Here is a 22,985-nt window from a genome sequence, read left to right on the forward strand (position 1 = left end):
TTTCTAAAAACTACCCTGGAATCAAAAAGGAATAGTAAACAACAGTTTTTATTGCATCCATGTAGATATCAACAGAGGAAAGAGAAAAGATTAAATGTCTGCAGGAGGTAAAGAAATGTGATCGTGCTGGCAAGTCTGATTGGCTATGACCTTGAGTATAATCAATAGGCCACTTCCCCTTTTGTCAGGCAGAACTGAATTCCACGTATTTTTTTTCTAGCAATGTCACTTACCTAATGATATTAAAATTTTAATTGATTATGCTCGATGTTCTGAAAATTGAAGCAGCTCAACTCAAACTCACTCAACCTGCTCGCCCTCCAGCCGCCATTGACTTGCGAATGCCACAGCTATAAATAAATGCTGCCACCTACAGGAGAGAGTGCGTTTGCGCACGGCCAACTGCATCCTCTCGTCCTCTGCCTTCTGTCTGATTTTGCGCCACGACTTCACATTTTACTGCTTTTCTTTCCTACCCTCTTCTCCATATGATTCAAAAGATCAGGATATGTATTTGTTTGACTTTCTTGATTTTGTTTTAGAGTACAGAAAGAAAATCCCATATTCGGTAGGAAAAAATGATTGTAGTGAATCTCCAGATTCTCTAAGACTCATACAGTAAATATTAAAATAGGATGAAAATATTTTGTGAGACCCAGTGTCTGAACTAGTAATGCAAACACTTCACACGTTTCTTCAGGTTTTTCCCCCGTCTTATACCAGAACGTGAGTCAACAAGGCTTCTTGCTCTAAAATGTTATGTAATATAACTTACGTCATGCTCAGTAGCTCTGCTTCAGTTTAAGAAGCAGATTATAGCCAGCCCACTCCATCTTGGGTTGGCACTATTAGAAAGTGTGCCCTTCCAACCAGCCCAAATGCCCATTAGTCAACGAGTGGATAAAGAACATGTGGGGTATATATACCATGGAATACTACTCAGTCATAAAAAGGAATGAAATAATGGCATTTGCAGCAACCTGGATGGAACTGAAGACCATTAGTCTAAGTGAAGTAACTCAGGAATGGAAAACTGAACAACGTATGTTCTCACTCATAAGGGAGAGCTGAGCTATGAGGATGTAAAAGCATAAAAATGATACAATGGACTTTGGGGACTTGGGGGAGAGGGTGGGAGCCAAAGACTACACATTGGCTACAGTGTACAGCGCTTGGGTGATGGATGCACCAAAATCTCAGAAATCATGAAATAACTTATTCATGTAATCAAACACCAACTGTTCCCCCAAAACCTATTGAAATTAAAAAAAAAAAGAAAAAAATAAGAAAGTGTGCTCTTCCAGGGGATTAAAATGTGTTCGTGCACTGGGCATTGAGCCTGGATCTGTGTTTTGGAATGATGAAGAGAAAGCAGATTCCCTGTCTTACAGATAGCGTTTTGCATTTAGGAAGTCGGTCATCACAGTTCCCAGAGTTTGACCCTTTAGCCGGCTTCCTTTACCTCACCTCATAGACATGATTCCTACCCCTCACCCCAACCAACTGGCCACTTGCTTCTCTGGATGTGACAATTCACTGCCATCCTCTCCACTAACATCATATTGTTTTTCAGTGTCTGTAGCAGAAATGCATGGACCCTGCAGGATTCTGTGAATTCTGCTTTCTATTCCCTCCACCCTCAGACATCAACTTGAGTAGCAAAAAGAGCACTTTACACAGTTAAAGGTCTCTAAGCCCATTATTAAAAACACAGCATAGGCTGGGCGTGGTGGCTCATGCCTGTAATCCCAGCACTTTGAGAGGCTGACGTAGGAGGATCACTTGACGAAGGAGTTTGAGACCAGCCTGGGCAACATAGTGAGACCCCATCTGTATTAAAAATAAATAAATAAATAATAAAATAAAAGCTTGGTGTATATGGTCATCTGGGGGAAGTGTGGTGAGTGAGCATGAAGCTATTTGATGAGTTCTCACAGTACAGTGCCTTTTTGCCCTCAACAACTAGCAAAGACAGCACAAGTCACTGTTTCACTCGTGAGAGTTTCTAGGATGTGTTGCTTGTGCATTTCTCTAGAGTGGTGTGAGCACAAGCTATTTTGTGGTGGACAAAGAGAGAGTTCTCTGCTTTGCAGACCATAGTACATGTGAAGTTGTGAAGAGGCTATGTCTGGCTTTGGAATTTGAGTCTCTCTTCTTGGCACCCAGTCCCTCTTATTTTGGAAAACCTCATCTCCACTATTAACTTCAGGGTACCTGTGTTGGGTGGAGGGCAGGATCTGCTATTATCTATGCTGGTGTAGACTTAACTTGCAGGCTAAGGACTCTGCTTTACCATCCTGAGCAGTATTTGTGTTTTACATTTTCTCTGTAATTTGAAAAAGGTTTGGTTTCTATTAAAGGAGCTTCGATAGTCTATGATCCTGTGGAAGATAGGCTTGGGGGCAGTGGAGCTTATTGATATCCCTAAAAGTTCTTCCAGAAAGGCCATTTTAAAAAGCTCACATTGTACTAGCCTGGGCATCATTGTGATACCCTGTCTCTACAAAAAAATTTAAAAAAAAAAATCCAGTCATGATGTTGTACACCTGTAGGTCCTATCTATTTGGGAAGTTGAGGCAGAAGGATTGCTTGATCCCAGGAGTCTGAGGCTGCAGTGAGCCATGATCGCACCCCTACACTCCAGCCTGGGTGACAGAATGAGACTCTGTCTCTCTAAAAGAGACAGAGAGAGAGCAAGAGAGAGAATATGCAAGAGAAACAGCTCGCATCGTGGTAGGTGAGGATCGCTCTCATGGTTTATATAAAACCTGGGTTAGGCCAATACTCATCATCTCAGTGTGATCATGGAACTATGTGTTTACTCACAGTGATTTGGAGGGCTCTGCTCAGGAAACAGGTTCATTTAGGGTAACCATGTAATCAGATTAGAATTCCCTTTTAGGGAAAATGATATATGTATTTGCATACTGGTTCTGTGCTATATCTGAGTTCTGGTTGTTGCGGCATTGGGGGTTAACTCAGAACAACATTTCTGCTAGAGCTTTTAATTATGCATAATAACCATCACACTTTGTTCTCAGGTATCACTTTCATCCACAGCTCAAAGTGCTCTTCAAGCATTATTAGCTCATTAATCCTTGCAACACTCCTGGGAGGCAGATTGGAGGCAAGATGATTAACCCATTTACCAGACAGGGATGTAGAGGCACAGAGGATTTCAGCAACTTCCTTAGGGTTGTATGAGTCAGAGTTGGGTAGAGAACAGAGCCTGCTCATCTCCACCCCCAGTCTGCCTCTCTGAACCTTCCCTCCTCCTACGAGCAAAACCTAGTAACATTTGGGTCTGGGGAATTGTCTCTACCTGTTTTCTGAATATCAGTGTGCTGCAATATACTGAACATTTTGCCAAAAACGAAGCCAAAAAAAAAAAAAAGTTTTCTTCTTGAAATGTAAAGCCTATGCTCATTAAGGGAAAAGATTTCTATATGGATCACTAAAATAAAATAAGGCAATCTCTTAGAGCCTCCAAAGTCCTCAACATCTTTTAATATAGACCCTCAAACTTCTCTTACATAGAATCAGGAAATTCCACTTGGCCAAGCAGAAATGAAACTTGAACTTCGTAAGGGTTAGAATTCTGTTTGTAACTGAGAAGTGTTAACATCTGTCTTTAAGTTTGACAAACAACATTTTCTCCTTGGTTTCACTTGAATGCAGCCTGGTTTCACATGGATGTCATTGTCATTTTAATAGAGTTAGAGGAGGGGAGGGGCCATGGTGTGATCTGGGTGGGCATCCAAAAGGACAATTAATGTATATTTAACTTAACTTAGTTAATGTATATTTAGCGGAGCCACTGAAGGCCTGGGACAGGGTCAAAGGGCTCCAGAGAGTGGCTGGAGAGGTAGAGTAGCAAATTCAATGGGAAGCCAGGACTCTCCATGCGCCTTTGTTTTTTTTTATGATTCACTTATTTAACAAACATTTTTTGAGTATTTATTACATGCCAATCATTAGCTATATTTAAATAATTCTAAGGTGTATGAGATGTAATGCTCATCTTGCAGGAGTATAAACAAGTGAACATATATTATATACAGTCATGAGTGATTGTGGAGATACTTACAAAGTGTAGCCAGGGTGAATTTGCTTGAATGGCTGAGAGAAATCTTTCCAAAAGTATCTCTGAAAGACTACATAGAGGGAGGGAGGAAAGGTCCAAAGAATGAGAGAGTCTGGTGATGGAGGGTCTCTGGGACTAAACTTTCGAGGGCCATCTGTTGAAAGTTTATTGTGATTGACATTGTCATTTACAGCAGCAGCAAGTATTTACTAAACTTCCAATGTGTGCAAGCTGATATTCTGGGCTACTGGGGTTACAAACACACACAGGAAATGATTTCAGTCCTCAGGCAAACTGTAATCTGTTTAGAAATGCAGAATTTACTTAAAATACAAGTAGCAATAAAATGTAATGTATAGTTACAGCTACTTCAGAGCTCAGTCAATAAGCACAATAGAAATCCAAAGAAAAGAGGGTGATAAATTAGAATGCTAGAATTAGGGACACTTATGAAACATGGGATACACCATATTCCACCTCCTTTTTCACTCTCCAAAGGTGATAATGCCATTGAATTCCACTGCATGTGCGTGGATGACTGAAGATGAATCTATTTTATACCTGACCAAAGCCTTCTTTCAAGATATTTTCTTAGGATAATAGAATTTAACTAAAAAGATTAAACTGAATATTTTTATTAGGCAGGACAACTTGAGAGATTAGGACAATGGCTACCAATTGCAGTGATCATGGCATTCAACATATTATAAGGTATTGACCCTTTCAGCTGTCAATCACTATTTCATTAATCACTATTTTATGGCACATACAAAAATAATACAAATAAAGCCAGTGACTGGTCTAAATTAGTGAGTAAGTTCCAGCACCAGAAATTACATTAGAACTTCGAGTAACACCCAGACATATTTTTGGCAGTCTTTGAAGCTGCTTTGTCTTCCCCACGAAAGCTTTGAAGGAATACAACTTTCAAGTCACAACTTGTCATCACCCCAAGAAGAGACTTCATAGTCCTTAGCCGTCATTCCCAATCCACTATGTGCCATTCAAACCTAGCACCCTGTCTCACAACCCTAGGGAACCATGATTCTATTCACTATGGATTTGCCTATTTTGGACATTTAATATGGATAGATGATCCTTTTGACTGGCTTCCTTTACATAACATAATGTTTCGAAGGTTGATCCTTGGTGTAGCATGTATCAGTACTTCATTTTTTTGGTATTATTAAATAATACTTTATTGTATGGATATACCACATATTGTTTATCCATTTATCAGTTGATAGAGAAATTTGTTGTTTTCATTTTTGACTATTATGAATAATCCTGATATGGACACTTGTGTACACATATTTTTGTGTACAAATGTTTCATTTCTCTTGGTATTTACCTAAGAAGTGGAATTGCTGGATCATATGGTAACAGGACCACACATTTAAATATACATTTAATCATTTGAGGAACTGCAAAGACTTTTTCTAAAGTGACTGCACTATTTTACATCCTCACCAGTAGAGTATGAGGATCTTAATTTGTCCACATCCTCACCCATACTTTTTGATTCTAGTCATCCTAGTGGGTATAAAGTGGTATCTCATTGTGGCTTTAGTTTGCATTTCCTTGATAGTTAATAATGTTGAGCATCTTTTTGTGTTTATTGGCCATTTGTATATCTTTTCTGGAAAAATGTCTATTTAGATTCCTTGCTCATTTAAAAAATTAGGTTGTCTTATTATTATTGAGTTGTAATATTTATATATATTTGTGATACAAATTCCTTACTAGATATCTTATTTACAAAATTTTTATCCCATTCTGTGGGTTGTCTTTTCACTTTCTATATGATGTTTTTGAAATGCAAAAGTTTTTAACTTTGATGATGTCCAGTTTATTTATTTGCTTTTGGTGTCATTTTAAGAAACCATTGGCTAATTCAAGGTCACAAATATTTACCCTTAGGTTTTTTTCTACAAGTTTTATATGTTTTTAAGCTCCACATTTATATTTGTATTACATTTTGAGCTAACTTTTTAAATATGGTGTGAGTAGGAGTCCAAGGTGTTTTTTTTTTCATGTAGATATTCAGTTGTTCTAGCACCATTTATGAAAGACTGTTCTTTTTTCATTAAGTCTTGATGCCCTTGTGAAAAATCAAGTATCATAAATGTGAGGGCATATTTCAAGACTCTCAATATATTTCATTGATCAATATGTACGACAGTACCACACTGTTTTGATTACTGTAGCTTTGTAATAAGTTTTGAAATTGGGAAATGTGAGTCTTCCAACTTGTTTTTTTCTCTTTAAGACTGTTTTGATTGTTGTGAGTCCCTTGAATTTTCATACAAATTTTGGAATGATCTTGTCAAATTTCTTTAATGAAGCCAGCTGTGATTTTGAGCTGAAAATTGCATTGAATCTGTAGATCAGCTGAAGGAGCATTGCTATGTTAACAATAGTCTTTGTCTTCCAATTCATGAGTATGGGATGCATTTTAATTTATTTAGTTCTTTCATAATTTATGTCAACAGTGTTTTACAGTTTTCACAGTATTTTACCCTTATTTTGTTGTTTATTTCTAAGTATTTTATTATTGTTTATGTAATTGTAAATAAAATTGTTTTCTTAATTTAATTTTGGTTGGTTCATTGCTACTGTATAGAAATACAATTGATTTTTGTATATTTATCTTGCATCCTGCAACCTTGTTGACCTAATTTGTTAGTTCTGATAGTTTTAAAAATGGCTTTCTTAGGGATTTCTATGTACCAGATTATATCATCTGTGAATTGAGATGGTCTGATTTTTCCTTTTCAATCTGGATGCCTATTATTATGTGTTCTTGCCTAGCTGTCCTGCCTGAAAATTATAACTTCTTAAAATAATACTATAGACTGTAGCTTTTTTTTTTTCTTTTTTTTTTTTACTTCATGACCCTCACAAGCTCTTCATTCCTAAATGCTATGATGGGGCTGAGATATCATCCTGGGATCTATTTCCAAGCCATAAGGGGCAAAACTTAGGAATATAGGAAAAAGGAAAAGAGCTAGGAAAAAGAAAGAGAAGCAAGAGAAAAAAGTAGTTGGAGGATGAGGAGAAGAAAAAGGACAGAGAAAACAAAAAGGTAGCCCTTGGGCTGAAGGCAGCCTCCCTGAGCTCTATGAAGGCAGTAGTGACAGAAATGAAGCTGTTAGTTTTTATGGGTGACCTTCTTGCCACCAGGAAAAGTAGGAAATGATGGTAGATCTTAGTGAAGGCTTTCATTTCCTTTATGTAAGGTAGAAGAATATCATTTTTTTTTTAATGTAGGGCAGAAAGCTTTAGAGAAAATAGCATCAGGTTGGCAAATGATGTAACACAAGGTCCCAGGAAAAAAGCAGCAATGCTTTTCTTTGGTAGTGGGCCTGAAATGACTTTGAGCCAGGACTGAGAGGGTGAAGCACTGTTTGTGTTGCTGCTCTTCCTTGGCCACTGGTGAAGATCTGGGTGTAAATGAGGGGTAGCAGTGAAAAGGCAACCAACCATTTTAATCTAAATGGCCCTACTCCAAATGTTGCTGTTTGCCAAGGACCAAAAGTAGCCATGAAGATTACTGATTTCTGATTAATTTGTTCAATCTCTGGGTGAGAGTGCATATTTTAAATTGGATAAACTGAGAGTAGTTTGTTCTAGGAAAAGATTAGCATCTGAAAGAAAAATTATTCTTCAGAGGATTGGGGGTTATAAGTAAATATCTTTGGGGTCCATGACTTTTTGAAGAAAATTAATCAGAAAATGTGCATATCAGAATGCAGACAGCAAACAGCCACGAACTGTGTCACTTCTGGAATAACAAAAGGCAAACAGGACCTTAAGGAAATGGGCTGGTTTAGAATTAAGAATCACTGAGCCCATTTCTTTCAGTGATTAATGATGAATCACTGTTTAACTTTGGATGAAATAATAGGCTGCATCTGAGAAGCTTCATTAATCATCATAAGAATTAGGCTTGTGCCAATTCATTACTGCAGGGTTGACATGTGCTGAACAGTTGAGCTGAATTTCAGGAAGGGGTAAACTTTAGGCAAGAGCTTGCTTAAAAGAATGCCAACATTAGGGGTCTATTCTTGCCTGGATGGGTGGGGATTTGTGAGTAAAGAATACATTCTAATGTATCATCCCTCATCTGGAAGCCTAACAAAACACCAACTACAAAGTCTTTGGCTTTTTGGTATTCAGGGTCATGATACTATGATAACTAACGTGTCATAAAATCTGATACTTTTATCTGTTCTTCACTTTGCATGTTTCCTTTATTCAGAAGGTGATTAACAATCTACCGGACATTTGGATTTCAGCAGGCATGAAAATAAACAAATTTAGCTCATTGTTCTTCTTTGAAGAACAAAATCATCTTTGCAAAATCCTAGAGAAAAAGCTTCCTTAAAAACTTGTTAATATAGATAATGAAAACCTGAGCTATAGATAGCAAAAGAAAAAACCTGGTTCATACAAACAAGAAATCAGGCTAGATTCATCATTTGGCCAACTTCAAATACCTTGAGCTGAAATAAGGGTTAAAAAGTTGTTCCAACAGATTTAAACTGATGCTACAGAGATATATAGGGAGCATGTATGTCTCTCTTGCAGTAGCCAGTAGTGATGGGAAATCCAAGAGAATTTCTTGTAGTCCTTAACTTCAACAGACGTAATTTTGATAAAGTAGGAGAAACATTCACCCAAGCTAAGAAAGATGTATATTGTTATGTCTTAATGCTTATTTAGGTTTAGTAATCTTTAAGAATCATGAATCCATTCACATCATTTGGAAACTTGGCTTGTTTTTTATAATACATTTTTCCCCAAATCAAAAGTATATGGATTTTTTGAAGGAAAAATCAAAGACTGGATCAAGATATTAAAATCTCATTTTTCTTTTTTTTTTTTTTTTGAGACGGAGTCTCGCACTGTTGCCCAGGCTGTAGTGCAATGGCGTGATCTCGGCTCACTGCAATCTCCACCTCCTGGGTTAAAGCAATTCTTCTGCCTCAGCCTCCTGAGTAGCTGGGACTACAGCTGTGCGCCACCCGCCCAGCTAACTTTTTTGTATTTTTAATAAAGACGGGGTTTCACCATGCTGGCCAGGATAGTCTTCATCTCCTGACCTCATGATCCGCCCTCCTTGGCCTCCCAAAGTGCTGGGATTACAGGCATGAGCCACTGTGCCCGGCCCAAATCTTTTTTCTAAAATTTACTTTTTTAGAGACCAGGTCTTACTCTGAGGCATAGGCTGGCCTCAAACTCTTGGCCTCCAGTGATCCTCCTGTCTCAGTCTCCCAAGTAGCTGGGACTATAGTGTGTACTACTGTTGTCAGCTTACATCTGTTTTGCTTTATATATTTATTTGACAGTCTCACTCTGTCGCCCAGGCTGGAGTGCAATGGCGCGATCTCAGCTCACTGCAACCTTTGCCTCCCAGGTTCAAGCAATTCTCCTGCCCTAGCCTCTCAAGTATCTGGGTTACACACACCCACCACCACGCCCAGCTAATTTTTTGTATGTTTAGTAAAGACAGGTTTTGCCATGTTGGCCAGGCTGGTCTCAAACTCCAGGCCTCAGGTGATCCACCTGCCTCTGCCTCCCAAAGTGCTGGAATTACAGGCCTGAACTACCATGCCCAGCCACATCTGTTTTACTTTAAAAGACTAATTAAATTTGAGATTTTTAAAATATAGACTTTCTTGAAGTGATGTTCATTAGTATTCATAGGAGAAAAAGAGTGAACTGACTTTGAAAAACAAACTTGACTCACTTAGAAGTACATGTAAAGCTATTGGTTATAGCTTACACACATACACACACATGCACACACAATTTCACATAAAGCCTCTATTATTGAGATTTAATAGCTTTCTGATTTCTCTGACCCCAGGTTCTTTCTCATTTAGTCCATTTTTTTCATACCTATCAAACAGAACTTCTTTAAACAGAAACTCATCTGACCCTGCCTTACTTAAAACCCCAGTGAGGGAAACATTAATGATTCTCAGCTCTTAGGGCTCAGGTTTCTCAGGTGGTGGAAGTGGAGAACACGGCCAAGGGCAATGTGTGGCCAGGGACATGGGGCCTTCCACACACCAGGCACTGTCTGTGCCCTGAATAAGGCCTCACAAATACTTGTAGAGATTGTCATTTGTAAATAAGTAAATTAATTTCAAGGCATGTATCATTGTATTCTCTTTTCATACGTATTTCCTTAATCATAGGATATTAAAAGTACAACCTGTTAGGGAAGGAGGTCCCTGAACATTTTTTTTTTTTAACTTTAAAAAGGGATTCTCCTACTCCTGAAACTTAGGAATTACCAGCTATAAGATAAAGGACAAACTTGTCATGGACTGCGACCCATCACAGCCCAAATTGGCCCCGTTGAACACAACTCTTCCCATTTCAATTGTTCTCCCGCCCATGCCTGCCCTGCTGCATGGTCTGCTCCCAGGGATCCCTCGGAAGCCGGAGGCCGGAAGCCAGTGGTTGTTCCGACTTCCTTTGCTGTGCCATCAGCACTCGTGTGTTCATGCGTGGTGCGGCATGTTTCCAATCATGCCGTCGTTATTTGCCTGAATACCCCCCTAGACTATGGGCAGGTTACGCCATGCCTTTCTCCTCAGCTTCCTCCCTTTGCTTCTTCCCTAGAAGAGCCCTTTGTAGGCTCTCAGTTAAGGTTTCTTTAATTGAACTATATTTTAAAGCACGAAGCCAGTGCCAGAATTTTAAAGCGGCAGGAGAAGGCCATAAATGGAATTCTCTAAAAAAACAAACAGGAAGCAAAACAACACACAAGCACACACTAACTACAGGTGGGTGGCTCACTGTTGATTTTATCAGCCAAATAAAAGATTTACAAAACGTTGAAGAGATGGAGCAGAGGAATGAAAACCTGATATTTAAAGAAATGTAGAATGAAATCTAAGGCACATTTTGGAAAGCTGGGACAGAAAAACAATCCTGGAACAGGCTTTCATACACAAGCTGTACTCTAGGGAGGCAAACAATAAGGCATAGGAGGATTAGAGATGAGGAAAATGAGCACAGAGTCCAGGCCTGCCCAGTACACCACAGGAGGAGTTGCTGGCACCTCCATGCAGGTGGGGGAGGGTGCTGTGCCTTTGAGCCTTGGGTAAGTTGACAAACAGCGCAGGTGCAGGTGGCTTGGACCAGCTACATGGAAACCCACAGAGATGTCTGGATTTTGTTCCCCTGCATTCAAGGAGACACAACTACGGAAATTTTGCTGGATAAACTCCAGGTAGTGTGAAGCTTCTAGATAAGAGTCAGTCCAACTCTGCCTGGAGGCTCTAACCAATATATTGAGATGAAAAGATGGGGCTTACCATATCTGGAGGCGGGCAAGCAGAGGGCCAGGTGCCCAGTGCTGGGTGGAATGAATGCATGAACAAGGAAAGGGTGAACGTACAGCTATGAGGTTCCATATGACAACCTGCCTGCAGGGAGTGCTCAGGCCATGGCAGTTCCAAATTCCAGAGAAGGTGGTGTCGGAGGGCTGCATGGAAGCAGGTAAACTGCCACACTCTTCCTTCTCCCGTACATAATCCTGATGGATTTTAGACGCTTCCATTCATTTTATGTCCTCATTACTCTGACTGGGAAAGCAGACTTGATATAAACTAGAACAATTTGAAACTATAAGGATTGGTTTGCAAATTAGAGAGAGTGAGAAATTTTCTGTCTAAAGCCTGGACAGAATTAATGTCTGAAATTTTCTTGCTCACTGCCAAATCGAATTAAGTAATGTTCTTAGTTTATTAGAACATTTTAGTTGGTTTGGGCTGCTGCAACAAAATTCCACTGGGTAATTTATAAACAACAGAAATTTACTGTCCACAGTTCCAGAGGCTGGCAAATCCAAGATCAAGGTGTCAGTAGATTCGGCGTCTGATAAGGTCCCATTCCTTAATATTGGCATCTTCTAGCTGTATCTGCACATTGGTGGACATGGAGAACAAGCTCCCTTAAGCCTCTTTTAGAAGACACTAACGCCCTTCATGAGGGTGGAGCCCCCATGATCTAATCACTGCCCCCAAAATCTCTACTTCTTAATACCGTCACCTTGGGTGTTAGGTTTCAGCATAAAAATTTGGAAGGACAAACATTCAGACCATGGCAAGGGTTAAATTGGAGATGGCAGATGGTTCTCCGCAAAGATGAGCATTGCTGCTTCTTCATCTGTGTGTTCCCATTGCATTACTAAGCACAGCACCTTTGTTTGTTGAAATGAACTGAAATGTCACCTGAGCTGCTTTAAAAATATTTTCTCCATTCCTTGCAGTTTTCAGAATTCAAATTATTGGCTTTTCCTTTGGATTTGGTGAAATTGTGAATCAACATATTTTTATGTTCTCTGGTTATTTATCAGCTGAAATTTAATTCATTCAACAAATATTTATTGAGTGTTTACATGAGGCACTATTCTAGGCACTTGGGATTCATCAGAAAAAAAACATAAAAATGGCCAGGCATAGTAGCTCATGCCTGTCATCCCAGCACTCTGGAAGGCTGAGGCGGGTGGGTCATTTGAGGTCAGGAGTTCAAGACCAGCTTGGCCAACATGATGAAACCCTGTCTCTACTAAAAATACAAAAAAAATTAGCCAGACATGGTGGCACATGCCTGTAGTCCCAGCTACTTGGGAGGCTGAGGCAGGAGAATCACTTGAACCCTGGAGGTGGAGGTTGCAGTGAGCCAATATTGCGCCACTGCACTCCAGCCTAAGCGACAGAGTGAGACTCCATCTTAAAAAAAAAGAAAGAAAGAAACCCATTAAAAAAATGCCCTCATGGATCCTATATTTAGTGCAACAAAAATCTGCAACATTAGTTGCAAATATATGGTAACAGCTGGATTTCCCTTGTACAATGAAATTAGTGATGTTTAAAAGGCACTTTTCTATGCCATTCATTATTGTTGACAACTAGTTGATTTTGCAATTCTGGTATCCAAAAGCTCTAAATGGCTCCATAGATCTCTGTTTCAATCTATTCCAATTTCTGTCTGTTTCACTCTTTCTCTATATGTCTATGCACCCTGAGATAATATGTGTATTCTTAACTATATTTGGAAGGAAGGATGAAAGAGACATATATTATTTGGTAATACTTTCATGTGTAAGACTAAGTCAGTCTATTAGGGCTTCCGAGAAATCTCTTAAGACCCAACCAGGCTAAATATGAATATTAATCCAAGTGTTGGTGTTTCATTCTGACATTATTGTTTCTTCCAGTTAGAAACTTTTCACTCAAAATTTCACTCATATTTATGTCTCCTTCTATCTGTGATTACAAAGCTTATCCCCAAGTCTGGGCTTAACATTTCAGAAGGCTCTCTTTTCTTTACTGAGACAGATGACTCTCCCATTGAGTCAGGGGCCTGTGAGTATTCTCAGTTCAGCCCTCATATTTAAGACTGCACTCTGTTGGTTCTAAGCTGCGTTGCCTTAAGCAGGACAACAGCCTTCCCTGCAAGCAGCAGAGAGCATTTTACTTGGCCAGATGCCCGATGGAGGGAAAGGGGTGAGGAGGGATTTTTCCCATCCGTTTTGGGGTTCACATGTATAATTTTCTACTTGGGGTTTCTCACCCTTGACTAAACGCTGGCTGAGGACCTGGTATGATGGGGAGAGGGATTTGAGGGGTCCCATTTGGAAGGGCTGGCAGAGGCTGCTGTGCATTCTGTCTGGGGATAGGGTGATACTCATGTCCACATTCTGCTGCTTCTAGTTACTTCTGTGTGTACTTCTGTTTTTGTTTCATTTGCAATGTAAGGAAAATGCTACTCTTAAAAAGTTGTTCCAAAGTCTAAATGAAGTAATTTCCATCAAAGGCCCTGGCACCTGTGAAGTGTTGGAGCAGATGGTGCTGAAGCTCCACCTAGGGTCACCAAACTTAGCACTTAAAAATACAGAACACTCAGTTAAATTGGAATTTCAGATGAAGAAGAAATGCTTTTTAGCTATAATGCAATACATAAATATAATCAAATATGTTATACAATGGAATATATAATAACATAAATATTTATAAATTTAAATACTTTAGTATAAATATTGCATGGGGCATATTTATACTAAAAAATTATTTATTGGTCATCTGAAGTTCAAATGACAACTCTAGCTGCTGTGGTTTGCATGTTCCCTCCAAAACTCAGGTGGAAACTTAATCCCCAAAGTGTCAGTATTGAGAGGTGGGGCTCTTGAGAGGTGATTGGATCATGAGGGCTCTGCCTTCATGAATGAATGAATCCATTCATGGATTAATGGATTACGGGTTAATGGATTAATGGCTTATCACGGGAGAGGAACTGGTAGCTTTATAAGAAGAGGAGGAGAGGCCTGAGATAGTATGTCAGCACTCTCAGCTCCCTCACTGTGCGATGCCCTGAACTGCCCCAGGACAATCCCTTCAAACAAGAAGATGCACCTCCTCAACCTTGGACTTCCTAGCCTCTAGGACTGTAAGAAATAAATTTCATTTCTTATAAATTACTCAGTGTCAGGTAGTTTATGAAACAGAAAGCAGACTAAGACACTAGCTTGACTCATCCCCTTCTCTGGGCCTGTGCACTGACTCCCAGCTGCCCTGAGTGTTGGCTCCTAATGGTGCACAGTTGCCCCTTTCTGTTGAGGCCTTGGCTGAATCTGAGCTGCGTCAGTTGGGAAATTAATCCCCCTCCCACCACCAGTGGGATCAGTCTATAGTCCTGACTGCCTGGTAGGGGGGCAGAAAACATCAGCTACCTTTTCTCAAGGAGGGACAAACTCTGTGTGCTGTTAGGGAGCTGCCCTGAGAACCCAGGCTGTAGCTAGACTCCAGTCAAGATCACATCCTGCCAGCATTCTTCCCTTGCTTTCTCCCTTCCCTCTCTTCCTTTTTGAGACAGCTTCTTCAATTATTCCTCATCTCCAGTTTTGTCTTAGATTGAAACCCAGTCTAAGCAGCAATCCAGCATCAATGTGGATTTTTACCCCCTCCCTATGATTAAAACATTGTGAGGATCTTTTAAAAAGTGAGATTAAAAATTTTTTTAAATTTAATTGTGGTAAAAACCATGCAACCATCTTAACCACTTCTAAATGTACAGTTCAGCAGTAAGTATATTCACACTGTTGTGCAACCAAACTCTAGTCTAGAACTTTTTCATCTGCAAAACTGACACTATGTACCCACTAAGCAACAGCTCTCCATTTCCTGCCTCCCCTACCCCCTGGCAACCACCATCCTACCTTCTGTCCCTAGAAATTTAACTACTTGAATTATCTCACATAAGTAGAATCATACAGCACTTGTCTTTTTGTAACTGGCTTATTTCACTTAGCATAATGTCCTCAATGTTCATCCATGTTGTAGTCAGAATTTTCTTCCTTTTTAAGACAGAATAATATTACCTTGCATGTATAGACCACATTTTGTATACCTGTTCATCTGTTGATGGATATTTGGGTTGTTTCTACCTCTTGGCTACTGTGGAGAATGTTGTTATGAAAATGGTGTGAAAATATCTCTTTAAAATCCACTTTCTCATTTTTTGGATATATGCCCAGAGATTGTATTGCTGGATCCCATGGTAATTAAATGTTTAATTTTTTGAGGAAACTTCATACTGTTTGCCATACTGGGTGAACCATAAGTAGGAATTTCTGAAAAAAATCCAATAATGCTTAAGAGAGTCATTGGATTCATTTATCAGATACTGATATATGGCTTCTACTGTGCGAAATACTAGAAAATTCAAACACATAAAATCATAATACTTTATCAGATTATAATTCCTCTTTTAAATGACAGTTTATTGCAAAAACAAGATGATCTTCTTTCTCCAAAAGGAGGAAGAAATGGGTGTCATTTTCCCTAGAAAGGGATGATGGGTCAATATTTTCTTTGATTTGTTCTTGGTTTATACTTTTGATATAGGTAGACATGCTAAATTATCCTTCAGATTTGGCACAAAACAATTGGAAATGGAAAGGAAACTGGAATCAGCATCGATTTGTGATTTAATCTTTCACATTTAAATTTTAATTCAATTGAGACTTATTTTAGTTAGCAAGTAGCTCCGCCTATATTTATTGATCATTTCCACACTGGTTGGAATGCTACCTCTATCACATATTCGTTTAAATATGGCCTATTTCTGGTCTTCTGTTCTGTTCTGTAAATCTTTCTGCCTCGTTCTCTGCTACTAGTATACTGTTTAAATTACTGTGGCTTTGAAACATATTTTAGAATATGGGAGAACATGGTTTTCTTTAGTACCTTCCTTAAAAAGAACTATTGACTATTATATAGTCCTTCTGCCAAAAAGTTTGCCATTTCTATAGATTTAAAAATGTTTCATTGAAATTTTAATTGAAGTTGTATTAAACTTATAGATTGTTTTGCAGAAAATCGGCATTTAATTTTGCCAGAAGATCTCTCCAATTCAGAGTCTTCTTTTAGTAATCCTCTTTTAGGAAACTTCGGCAAAGTATTTTTCAAATCAGTACTGCAGAATTCTTGTTGAATATCCCCTAAGTATTTAATTTTTTTGTTTGCTAAACAAAAGAACATGAATAGCTAAACAAAAGTTGTGAATAAGATCTTATATTTCAAATGACTGTTGCAAAGAAGCAAAAGAAAGAAATAAGCATGATTTGTATTCTCACCACCCATAATCACTGTTATTATTTCAAAGTTCTTCATGCTACACACAGACACACACACACACACACACACACACACGCACACACACACACACACAGAGAGAGAGAGAGAGAGTTTATATTTTTTCTCTGACTATATGTAAAGTTCTAAAATAAGGCCTACTTGATGGTGGTGTATTAGTCTCACTAACATATGTTAGATTAAATTTGCTGACATTTTATGTAAAATTTCATGCATTTCTACTGTAGATGAGGCCATTTCTACTGGCCTATCATTTTCTCTCTTTTTCAGCATTTGTAAGATTTTATATCAGAGCCCTGTTATGTTGATAAAACAATTGTGAAGCTTTCCACATTTTAAACAGTTTGGAACAATTCAAATAGGCAGCAAGATTACTTTTTTCTTAAAGGTTTGACATAATTAGATAATTAAAGCCTGTAGGTGAATACCACATGTGTATTTTTGTAAAAGATTATAAATAAGGTATTTATTGCCTCACTATTCCAGTAGATATAGAGCAGAGATCAGTAAGAGAGATTCTAAAAGGTCTGAAAGGAGGAGGAAAAAGAGAACTTGATACTTGATTGAACCCCAGACTGGAAAAGCAAAGGGACTTGTAAACTTCGGGGTTGGGTTTATGTCCTTGTGCCACCAGCAGATGACATTGGTCTCACCTCTATAGTTTCCTTTTTTAAAATCCGTAAAATGGGAATAATAATGACAACCTACAGATAAGTGATAACTGAATCAGCTATTTCTGTGGGAATCTTTGGGAAGCTCTGGACACATGTGGAAGGTTTTGGATGCTTGGTGCAGGGAGTAGTGCAATTTGGGAGGATATCTCCCCTCAACCTTCACTTCTGTATTGACTGCATTGACTCTGGCATCTGGAGCATTGGAAATTGTGGAGGAGGAGGCGGCCCTCACTGTGGCTATCTACGGAGGCAGCCTGAGGCTCCCTGTGTGAGAAGCAGAGCTGCAGAGAAGCAAGGTGGCCACTCCTGGTGACTGAGCTGGCAATTTGGCCCTTGGGCACATGGGGACATGGCCGGGGATTTTCAGAAATACATGGGACGGGGTGCTGTGGGGTGATGCAGGGAAGTGGAAGTTTTGAGAACAGCAGAACCAAAATAGAAAAGTGGGTTAATGTTGTAAAAGTGACCTGCTATAAACCCATAGGCTGCTGAGTCCTGGAGAATGTCCAGATGAACAAAATTCATGTTTTGAGTGGTGCAGATGGGTCAAACAACACCGGGAGCAGAAGGAAGGAAGATACTAGTTACTAACCTAGTAACTTTTGAGGTATGTGGTGGTGAGCAGAGCCATGTCGAAGAAGCCTGCTTTAGACTTGAACTTGGTAATCCATCTGCAGGAAGCCGGCATCTTGTTGCATTATCCAGGAAGTGACCTAGCTGCTCATAGTTCACTCCTATGCAAAAGAGGAAAAGGACTAAAAACCAAGTTGGACCCAGGAAGTTTTTTAAGAGTGCAAGTTTCAGGGTCAGCAGCCATGCCATGTAGTGTCACCTAGAAAGGATGGCTCTGCTCACAGCACCTGCACTGGCACCCAGCCATAAGTCCTATCCTACCATGGGTCCTGGCTGGGTAATAAATTTAATTAGTCACCATACCCAGCTAATTAATTATTATTTTTTTTTTTTGGTAGAGACGAGGGTCCCATTGTATTGCCCAGGCTGGTCTCAAATCCCTGGCTCAAGTATTCTTCCCACTTGCCCTCCCTACGTTTTGGAATTACAGGCTCAGCCACTGCACCTGGGCCTGGGTATATTCTTTACATCTGAAGACAGCTGACTTTTTATGTAAAGAGCCAGGTAGTAAATTCTTTAGGCCTTGTGGCCCTGTATCAACTCTGTCCTTGTCTTGAGAAAGCAACCACAGATGATATGTAAATGAATGATGGCTGTGTTCTAGTAAAACTTAATTATGGACATGAAATTTGAATTTCAGACAGTTTTAATGCATGAAATATTATTCTTCTTGTGGGTTTCTTTCAGTCATTTAAAATGTAAAAACCACTCTTAGCTTGCAGACCTTACAACAGGTGGCGGCCTATAGTTGCTTTACTCATACAAAAGATCCACTTGCTTTATGAACCACTATGTGGTCCCTTGGTGGGATCAGTCCCACCCATAGACGTGAAAGTAAACAGCAAAGGATGTTGATGAAAATTCAGTAAAGCATCACCTGCCCAAATTGCCCAGAAAACCCTAAAAATTTTGAGCCAGCTGGTCTTCTAGACAAATGGTCTCAGGTAGTGACTTTAACAGAAATGATGTAATGAAAGACCAGGTTCCTAGATAAAACCACTCTTGCCATTAATGAGAAAACACAACTACAACTATCAGTAGTTTATTATGTTGATAAATTAATGTTTACCAGCCAGCTAACTACTACACTACATTTCTTTCCCTTTGAGCAAGATGGTGAAGCTTTCATCTAGTACATGATTGTGAGGTTAAAAAACATCACTGCAAGCGAAACGTATTTACCAAGGGTTCTAGAATGGCCAGAAGAATTCTTGATGTATTAAATATCCTATAAACATTTAACGAAAGGGAATGGAAATCTTTATTTTAGCCCTCTCAAATCTCAAGTTTCATCTTTTGTTTCTGCACTTACATTCTCAAGTCACTCAGTACATACCACTCTCCCTCTATTTTTTTTGAAAACCCAAACAAAACAAATATAATAACAAAAAGCTTCCAGTGTCTTCTTATTAGTATAAGATGTCACTGGAAGATCAGAAAAAGCTCCTTAAGCTCTGAAAAGTACCATACAATTTTCTGCGTTGTCATTTTCAATCACTGAAGGTACATAGAAGCTGGACTTTTGTAAGTTCCAAAAATGATTGTATAATTTTCTCCCCAGCAGACATTTTTGGAGCCATTTCTTTGTAGAGGAGACATTAAAGCATAGTGTTCAAGGGCATAGATTTTAGCAAGACAGAGGCCTAGGCTCAAAATTCAGTTCTGCTATGTACCACATGCAATTTTGGACGAATTACTCTAAATCGCAGTGTTCTCATAAGCAAAACGAGGTTGATGACAACCATCTCTCCCTGTCATTGTGAAACAAAATGAGTATGCAAATCATTTAGTACAAAATCTAGCACATCGTAAGGGTTAAAAAATGTCAGCTCTTAGTTTTTTACCTGTTGGATTTACTCTGTGTTGTGCGTGCATGCACGTGCATGTGTGAATGTGTGTATCTGTTTGCGTGTATTGGAATATGTTCCAGGAAGAATCATTAAAACGTGTGTGTCTCGTGACACAGATGGGTATAAAAATGTTCTGGGGGTTAAAATTATCATACAGACTTTATGTCTCAATCGATCAGGTTTTTGCAGAAGACTCAAATCCTGAGTGAACAGATATTGTGGCCTGTGAAATCAAAGAGAGATGCTGAACGTTTCAAGTAAGTTCTTTACTGACTGTCAAAGCAAAGTATACACAAAAACAGCATGACAGATCGTAATAGAAACACACCCAACCATACACAGACATTAATGCAGTTGGATGTACATTTTATGACTTACATTTGCTTAAGATAGCACAGAATAGAAATTCTCGAAAGAGTCTTAGAGGAGTAAAAACCTGCATGCATGTGTGAAAACTATTCATATTGGAGGTGTTACTTCAAGAAAACAAGAATGCCAGCAAAATAAAGACCCTGAAATACAACAGGAGACTCAACACAGTGGAAGGTAAAGAATCAGAATTCAGTGAAGCATCACAATACCTGTAGATTAAACACCACCATCACCACTGGACTTGATGAACATTTCTTCTGGATTTAACTATAAAACCACCAGAAGGATCTAAAGTCATTTTCTTCAGCAATAGCTGGGTCTGTTGGTAGACATGACTTACAGAAATGACCCATGTAAAAGCAGATGATGTAGTTACTCTTGAGCTGCCTCTGCTTGTAAGTACAGGGCAAGGTAAGAAGAAAACAGACTATAATGCCGATACTGGTACAGTTTTGTCATATGCTTCTGCAACCATAAACTTTTTGGATGCAGGATATCGTGGTAACTACATAAATAATTTTATTGCTGAGGAGGATATTAAGCCAAGTCTCATACTCAGGATCCTTACAATTATTGCAAAATTCAGATTATTTCTAGGTACTCAGGCCAGGGATATAGACTGCCAGGAAATCTGTCAAACACATCTTTCTGGTGACCTAGTGGCAGGCCTTTGCAATCTCAGCTTTTGACTCATCTTATTTTGTGCTGAATCCTATTTATCAATGTTCTACAATATGTGAATGACACCAGCCTGTATTAAGGGAAAAAACAAACAAACAAACAAGAAAACAGCAAGTAAGAAGAGAAAGACTACATAAAAGTGTGAAGTTTTATTTTATTTGACTTTTCAGAGCATCGGGAAAGTGATAAAGCATTAATACCAGAGAAGGCTGCAACTGCCCAGGGGTCAGTTCAGAAAAGAAACAGGAATGGATAATACCAAAGACCAAGGTGCTTTTGGCCAGCTTCAACCCTTTCTCAGCTCCCTGGCTTCTTTGCTGAAAAAGGTCACTCAACTCTGACAGCTCCAAGTACAGAAAATGTGATTTTCTGCATTCACTCTTAATGTTTGTGGTTTCTTCAGTTTTCACATTTTTGCATGCCTTTCATAAACTGGTAAAAACAAAAGAGATATCTACTGCTTTAAGAAGTCTCATAGTGACTGGGCATGGTGGCTCATGCCTATAATCCCAGCACTATGGGAAGCTAAGGCGGGCGGACCACCTGAGGTTGGGAGTTCAAGACCAGCCTGACCAACATGGAGGAACCTTGCCTCTACTAAAAATAGAAAAATTAGTGGGCATGGTGGTGCATGCCTGTAATCCCAGCTACTCGGGAGGCTGAGGCAGAAGAATTGCGTGAACCCGGGAGGCGGAGGTTGTGGTGAGCTGAGATCGCTCCATTGCACTCCAGCCTGGGCAACAAGAGCAAAACTCTGTCTCAAAAAGAAAAAAAGTCTCATAGTTTATATCTCCCTTTCTAGAAAACAATGCAACATTTATAAGTCAATTCAATCAGTAACTTCGAGACTATTTTAAGTCACTATTTCCTGATTTAGAGTAAAAAAATCACTGTGACATTTTATGGCCTGGGGGAAAAAGAAGTTACAATTATATTTGTATGAGACTATGCTAAAAATTATATGTGGTAAAAATATTTCAAATTGTTCTCCAAATTTTATTTTTAATCAAGAATATTTTGGAGAAAATTTTAAAATCTTAAATTTTTTCTCAAGGGTTCAAAATAACATATCTTTTTCTTTATTATTAACTTAATAGGAAACTTTGCTCTGAAAAATTGGGGAGGTACTCATGAATGTATGCCATGCTGATTTGGGTCATTCTTTCGTGGCGTTTTGTACATTTCAGGTCATTCGGTGTCTGTGGACTAAACCCTGTGGAGGAATGGCCTTGTGGAGTGGAGGTAACCCCGGCTCACTCAGCCAGGCTGGTGTTGGCTTCCACTGGGCTTCAAACCCTGTGTTTACTCTGTAGTCCCGCATTTGCTTTGCAACAGCCTGATCATCAAGGCAGAAAAAAAGAGAGTTGGAGCATGGCAGGGAGGATGCTATTGCTTCTTTTCTTTCTTTGAGTAACAAACATAAATAGAAGCAAGACAGGACTTCGATTTGATTCTTAAAGAAGGTTTTAGAATGTTTTGTTCTTGCACAACAAAGGCACAGAGACAAAAAGACTCCTACTTTGAAAGCAAAATTTATCTATCTAAAAAAAAAAGAAACAGATGAAAATCAATCATTTAAAAAGTTACTGAAACTTTAGTAAATTACCAATGGTTTTAGAAATGAGCAGATCACTGTTCCTGTGTGTTTGTATTTCACGTTCAAACATTTGCAAAAGAATAACACTACAAAATCCAATGTGGTTGAGTTTTAAAACCATGAGTCGAATTAAAGCGAGGAATATATAACCAAACAATGACATTTAGGAGGTCTGAAAAAAATAAGCAAACTACCTCATATGAGATTCTAGGATTTGCTACTGAACATGAATAGTTTCCAAGGTAGTCAACTTGTTTGACTGAACTTGATTGCATTTCTTTCTTTTTAAGCTGGCTCATACCTGTCCAGGCAAGGCCTTCATTTCTTAGAAACAGCATGCCATTGTCGTCAGATGTTTTAATTTTTCGTAGCTCATGTATCTTGTTGCCTCTCTAGTTGAGCTGGTCTATCTTCTTG

At 39.0% G+C, this 22,985-nt stretch overlaps 1 long non-coding RNA gene across 1 annotated transcript; it reads left to right on the forward strand.

The window, feature by feature from the left end:
• The first annotated feature begins 11,199 nt into the window (after positions 1-11,199).
• Positions 11,200-22,680, forward strand: LOC116563389. Its single transcript, XR_004274379.1, has 3 exons — positions 11,200-11,333; positions 20,098-20,175; positions 22,159-22,680. It is a non-coding gene; the product is annotated as an uncharacterized LOC116563389 (long non-coding RNA).
• Positions 22,681-22,985: the final 305 nt, after the last annotated feature.

The sequence above is a fragment of the Sapajus apella genome, unplaced genomic scaffold (genome assembly GCF_009761245.1).
Source record: "Sapajus apella isolate SASKATOON/1434 unplaced genomic scaffold, GSC_monkey_1.0 scaffold35, whole genome shotgun sequence".
NCBI lineage: Eukaryota > Metazoa > Chordata > Mammalia > Primates > Cebidae > Sapajus > Sapajus apella.